The 6,973-nt window shown below is 42.3% G+C and overlaps 1 long non-coding RNA gene across 1 annotated transcript; it reads right to left on the bottom strand.

Moving 5' to 3' along the window:
• Nucleotides 1-1,663: 1,663 nt before the first annotated feature.
• On the bottom strand, nucleotides 1,664-5,159 carry LOC144400597 (uncharacterized). The gene is made up of 3 exons (XR_013462537.1): nucleotides 4,923-5,159; nucleotides 3,696-3,850; nucleotides 1,664-2,287 (listed from the first exon to the last, which is right to left on the bottom strand). It is a non-coding gene; the product is annotated as an uncharacterized LOC144400597 (long non-coding RNA).
• Nucleotides 5,160-6,973: the final 1,814 nt, after the last annotated feature.

Genomic DNA, 6,973 nt, shown 5'->3' with positions numbered 1-6,973 from the left:
TTTAAAAAATCTAACAACTTATAAACATATTTATTGATGTAATTGATGTTTATTATTTGCAAAATTGCCAAATTTCTCCCCCATAAATCCAAAACAATATTAATGTCATCACCAGAAACATTATCCTCGCTGCCTTAATCAGGATCAATTTAAATGAGTCTATTTATCAAAACTATTATCGTTAATAACTACAAATATATTTCCATGCTAGCGTTCGTCATAGACCCAGTGTGGTGTGACTGTCCTCATCATGTTCTGTAGAGGAAGTGCAGCAGCCTCTCTAGTTGTATTGTTTGACAGAGGTATATGTTTCCTCTTGTTGTTTTGGTTCATTTTGCCGTCGGACATGACACTTCTGAATGGAAGGCCCAAAAGTCCCCCGAGCCAGCGAACATCCTCCCTGATGAAAGGTTACCGAGTGGGACGGTGAATTTCCACAATCTTTTAACCATGACTCTGTTAGGGGGTTAAAACACAAACTGGCTCTTTGCGGATCGGTAAAGTGGTACAATGGGGTAAAAAAAAAAGTCTGAATAAAAGGAGCAAGCGTTGATATCTTCACCAATGGAACATTCAAAGAAGCTACAGAGGCTCACTCAGTTCTTACAGACTGACATTACACCTCCGCCTCTCCACATAGCTGTCTTTATTCCTTCACACATCAGAGACTGTTAAGGCAAGAGCTTGTCTGCCTGTGTCTGTCTGCCTTTATAGGATTGTACAGTGTCAGAGACAATTTGGAGCATTAAAGTTAAACTGAACAAAAATTGAACCGTGATAAAAGTAGTGAAATGGGCCAGCCTGTCCACACAAGCAAATGAATATGATCAAGAATTCTCCAATTCTGTTTCTGACTGAAGTGGAAGTCTGTGGAGAAAATTCCCAATCCAGTTTTAAGGAATAAAAAAATGAAATTGATTTGATTAAAAATGGCAAATGTCTTGTTGAATGCGTTGTTTGTGGATTATTGTGGCGATATGTATTTATTGCTTTAATTGCATAATTTTCACAGTTGTGGATTCCTTTTTTTTAAGCAACTGTTTGTTTGGGAGACGAGCTGGTAGGAAAGCGAAAGTTAAACTGAAAGTGGTCAGGGCGGTTTAACCAGTTTTGGTTTGAGTATTCTCTGCTTGTGTTTGCAGTATGCAAATTCTTAGAGGGAAGACCAGTAACATACAAAACAATTCAATTCAATTCCATTCAATTCATTTTATTTTATATAGCCAAGAATCGTAAATCACTAATTTGCATCAGACCTTGGGGGGAACGGCAGAGGAGGGATCCCTCTCCTGGATACCAGATCACCAGAGATCACAAGACGGCTGACTTCAAAGGCCCTCTGGTCCTATCAACATCTGTTTTGTCTGAGTTTAACATCAGAAAATTGCTGGTCATCCAAGACATTCCTGAAGTCTAACGAGCTGGTCGGTCTCATCTGGCTTGATCGACAGATACAATCGAGTGTCATCTGCATAACAACAGACGTTTATGCAGTGTTTTCTAATAACATTGCCTGAAGGAAGCATACAGAGCGTAAATAAAATCGCTCACGCTCAGAACCTTGTGGGACTCCGTGACCAACTTTGGAGTCATCAAGGATTCACCGCTTGATGAACAAACTGCACAAACTGGGATCGATCCGAAAAATACGACTTGAACAAGCCAGAGTGCAGATTTTTAATACCAATTACATTGCAGGTATAATCTAAAGAAGTGTGTCTTTAGACGGAAGATGTAAAGGCTCTCTGTGGTCCTGATGTCTCTAGTCTCTGCAACAGGATACAATGGTTAATGGTGTCAGACATGGCAGCTGAGGTCCAGCAAGACAAGAACAGAGACGAGTCCTTTGTCCATTGTTATGTAGAAACTCACACAACTGATTTGTGTTTGTATTTCCTCCAGGATCTTATAGAGGAAGAGGAGATTAGCGGTAGTTTACCAACACCTCTGGAGCAAGAATAGTTTTTTTTTAAGAAGAGGTTTAATTACAGCTACCTTGAAGGACTGCGGTACATGTCTCGTCAACAGACATATACGTAATATCCAGTAAAGACATACTAATTAAAGGAAAAAGCTTCTTAAGCAGCCGAGTCGAAATCGGATCCACGAAACAGGTAGATGATTTGGACCTGGAAATTGTAGAAGTCAGTTGATCAAGGTTAATGGAAGACAAGCCATCCAAGTATGTATCAGGGCCCACAGCTGCATCCAAGGCTCCTACACCCAAGGACGGGTCGGCACATGTTAAAGGCAGGAGACAATCCATTTTCTCTCTAACAGTCGGAAACTGTGAAGAACAAGTACATTAAAAACATTTGTAATACGAGCCATTTCTTTGAGTAGTAACATGTTGCAGTGAAAATTATCCACAACAAAAGCCACCGAGTAAAATGGACACTGTCTCTGAAACGGTCTCTCTTTTTCTGTTGACATTTAAGCCAAACTTTCCACTGCTGCGAGCTCCACAAATAAAATCTAATTCATCCCTTTTTTATTATTTTGGAGGCAGAAATCTCAGAGTTTGATATCTATAAACTTATTATATTTGCACTCAGACTACAGAATTTGTAAAAAGGATTGTAATCAAAGCATTAATGTGAATACATGATTAAAGCTCCTGCGAAAAGCCAATGTGTGACCATCAGATCTGGATGGGGTTGTCGCCAGCTCTGACATGGGAAAGCCAGAATTTGCTCATCTGATCAACATAATTAAATCAGTATTAGATAACGTGGGATGTGAACTGACACACAGAAGATGTTAGAAAGATTTTGAAGTCTGAGCTGATGAACAGCTTGGATGACTGTTGTCCTGCTGGGTGTGCAAAGCAGTGTAGCATATAATTCTGTCACAATTGTGAATAAAATCATTGTGTATATAGTCCTGGTAGTCATGAGCACAGGGATCAGATAATTTCTCCTACAGATCATGATGTGGCAAAAGAAAAGTCATTGGGACATACAAATAAATGCATTCTAGCAGGAGAAATTCCTTACTGTACATAATTTAATACGTTTTCATGTTAAGCCTGGGTTGAGCACCCCCACTCTCTCGCTTCTGTTCATCATGAGTCACCTGCCAGAGTTTTGCCAGATATTAATATTGAAGCCATGAAACAGAGAGATGAGCACAACATTCCTGAGCTTTTCTCGTCTTCTGGCATTTGTTATTTATTTCTGTTCAATCCTCCACATTGACCTTTTCGTGGCACACCTATCTCTTTCTCTCTTTCCTCTCTCTTCTTTTCCCTCTGACTCACCGCCCATTGTGCTTCACATGTACTCAGCTGTGCTGTTTGCTCGCTGTCCTTGCCTCCCCTCACCCTCCACAGCCACCCACACGTCGCCTCATCCATCCTCTCCAAGAACAATGCAGAAGAGCGCAAACGACTGCAATTACCATAGCTGAGTGTCAAGGGCTCGGGAAAAAAATCCAGAGAAGAAGCATGTCTAAAACATGTACGGATCACATTATGAATGCACAAGCCATATGTTAGTAAACTAGGGCAGCAGCTCGTTCCTGTATGTGCGTTAACCTCAGTGTCCAGTGCTAATGACTCCGTGCCCCTTCATGCATATGCCCCCCCACAGTGCAGGATTACTGCAGCGGGCTCCCGTCTATGTACACAAGTGCATAAGGAACCAACACGGAGGGCATCTGCTACACAGACACGTATTTGAACCCAGGCTAATCACCATGGTTACGGTCCTATCGGCTTCTGTTGATTGGACAGTGTTTTTGTGGTGACCCGAGATCGACTCCCCCTGTGGCTGCTCATTGGCTGCTTGCCCCGGGATGGTGATGTCATCATGTGTGCCATGTTGTAGTAGATGTGGCATTGGGACGTGCTCTAATGAGCATGGAAAACAGAATTAGATCAAAGCTGGAGGTGATGGTTGTGTTTTTAGCTTCCTGAGAGTGTATGAAGAAGACCCATAGTGCATTGCTCTCATATAAGAAGAAAATAAAGGAAAATAAACATGAAGAGAAAGTTTTGAGAGACATACGTGCAAATCACTTTGTGTTTCATAGGTGTCGTTTCTCACATTCAACTGTTTCATTTCCCCCAGGCACAAACATTTCTGTCACAGCGTATTGCTGGATGAAATCACAAGCAATTTTTCCACCCATCTGTTCTGTAATTTACAACTATTTGCATCTGAGGTGATATTGCTGTAAGCCCCTGATTATGCTGCCATGAATTTTGCATTTGAAGTACTTTGAACAGTAAATGTTATAATGGGACTGATGGGAATCTACAACATCTAAATAATACAAAAGGCATGCACTAAGGTGAGTGCACACAAAGAACAGTAAAAATGCAATTGGAGGGGAAAAGTAACATGCAATCGAATGCAGGGGTAATGTTATTTTCTTATAAAAGTACAGATCATACTAGATAGAGCTTAAGAAGAGGATAGAAAACCGAGGAGAAAAGCAACTATCCGTCCATCTGTCTTTGATCATTCCAGCTGATGATTGATGAATAGGAAGAGGTCAATGAATTATACTGAGCTATACCCATCTGAGCACATTAGCATATACACACACTATACATGCACACACCAGGAGGACCAACAAATCCGACTCCAACAGGAAGAGCTGATTACTTCCTCCACGGTGATATGGACTCTGCACTTGAGAGCCGCAGTAGACCGATTGCAAATGAACTGTCAGGGTGTGTCGTGCCTCTGCAGTTTCTTCACACCACTGGAGGGACTGAGTCTAATAACGAGATTCACCAGAACTGAGAAGTGGGTATTTTTCATTAATGTACTGTAAAAAACCTGATCAACTGATGGACCCTGATTTATCTCCCTCGGCCATTTCCCCCCTCAGCTCAACGATTCTTTCCTACAATTTAGATAAATACAACAGACACATTGGCAATATGTTGGCTGTAATTAGGGATAATTGCTTACCTTTGGGATTTCGCCAAGAACTCCTGTGGTTCGCACCTCTCCTTCTTTACACTTACAAAAAAAAATGTATGCGGCAACAGACTTGCCATTTACCCTGCAGCGTTGATCTAAGTCAACTTATGGCAGAAAGTCTCATTCAGGAACTAAAGCGAAGCAGGAAAGGACACGTTGTGATGTGGAAGAAGCTCTTGTGGTGCAAATCACATCAGAACTTTTTATCGGTGGAACAGGAAGTGTGATAAGAGACACAGGGGGCAGGAATGTTGGGATATTGTTAAGTGATTGAGCGCGTTCGTGCGTGTTTGAACATGAGGTCGCCAAACAGCCGCAATTTACCCTCAGACGATACAAATAAACTGTGCACACACAGCCGCCCAATAAACCAGCTGAGAGGCAAACCAGGGAAGACACAGTGATGAAAATGTTTTCCAAACTGCATCATAAGCGATATCTTTGTAGTGGCGATAAACAAAGAAACAGCAACACGTTGCACACAAGCAAACACACACATACACGCACAATAGAGGGCCACATCGCTGTCCCTGTGCAATTAAAGTCTTAGTCATACTGCACCAAAGGCTATTTCAGTCTTTCTCCCAGCCCAGTTTGCTCAAGCATCTTCTTAGCATGTTTTTTTTCCTACCTGCTTCCACTTTTGCTTGGTTGACACGGTTGTGAGTCAAAGTCTGTTGATGCAGATCGTTATTGACGCTCGAAGGTAAACAAGAACTTACAAATCTGGATGTAGCTGAACATGATGTGTATTTTGAGGAACAGGAAAGAATAGTTGTCAACTCCCCCACACACATACACACATATACAAGAATATATACATACATAAAAATAATTGTCATCCATCCGTCTGATCTCCTTGACGTGACACACAACGCGCTCCGTGCTAAAGTGCCTCTAAATCACAGCCTCCCTGTCACTCAGTCGTACGGCGGAGAGGCTCTCTGAGAGGATCCCTCTGCTGTCTCTTGTCAGTCTTCCCCTCGCTCACTTCTCCGTTTGCCGTAGATGCTTCTGAGCGGCCCAGAATACGGTTGAATGACAGTTCGGTCCAACGTGCCACGTCTGCTGCGGCTGACAAATTTGGCAGCATCCTCTTCCTCCCTTCACGTCGCACGCTGAATTTCAGTCCTCCGTCTGACGCTATCGCCCAATTTGTGATTTCTTTTTTGTCTGGCTATTTTTTTCTTTTTGTCAGCGTTGGCATTGCAAATTGCTAAGTTGTAAAAGTGCAAAGGCGTTTTGTTCCACGGACCTTGTGACAAAAGACAGGCAGCTGGAGGACAGACACGACGCTCGGGAGCGTGTCAATGCTTCCCAGCACTCGTGGCACGTTATGAAAGCTCCCCAATGAAAAAGAAATGTTCTCCTCTAAATGTGTTTTTCTGGAAATACCCCGCGGAATGTATTGACACGGTTTACACTGAGAGACTGCCACAGTATTATCGAGTCACAGTCACATAATCACAGTCTGCAGGCTACACATCTACAATAAATGATCGAAGACGGCTTGCCTCCACAAAAACAATGATATCATCGGTGCACGCAGGCGGACATCGCTGACAATTAACACCCTCCACTGCAGTGTGACTACAACGACAGTGGGAAATCTCTGAGGGGGAATGAACATTTTGAGTCACCGTGGGGTGGTGGGGGGTTGGGGGGCAGTTTTGTATTTTTTCTCTTCTTTTTTTTTTCAAAGAAGCTATCTTTGCCATGAGTGAACAAAGACACTGCAGCATGAGCTCACCAGGAAAAGAAGTGAGCTCATGTCTTTAAACCATTAAAGCGATACGCCTCAGTTCAGATTTGGTCAAAAATAGAGCTTTGCCCCGAAATCCCTCTCTTGTTGACACATTCGTTATTCTAAACAGTTTGCATGGCTTGAAATGTTTGACACTTATGAGTATTTAGGACTCACTAGACTCACCCGCTCGCTTCGTCTTTAGACGTATTTTTTAAATAATTATAACTGCTCAGTATCTGAAGGCCATTTCGGCTCCAAATGTTGTGCATTTTAAAGGGACCTTTCAACAGTG

The sequence above is a fragment of the Gasterosteus aculeatus genome, chromosome 1 (assembly GCF_964276395.1).
Source record: "Gasterosteus aculeatus chromosome 1, fGasAcu3.hap1.1, whole genome shotgun sequence".
Taxonomy (NCBI): Eukaryota; Metazoa; Chordata; class Actinopteri; order Perciformes; family Gasterosteidae; genus Gasterosteus; species Gasterosteus aculeatus.
Note: the sequence above shows the minus strand (reverse complement) of the source record. Positions and strands in the feature narration are given on the sequence as shown.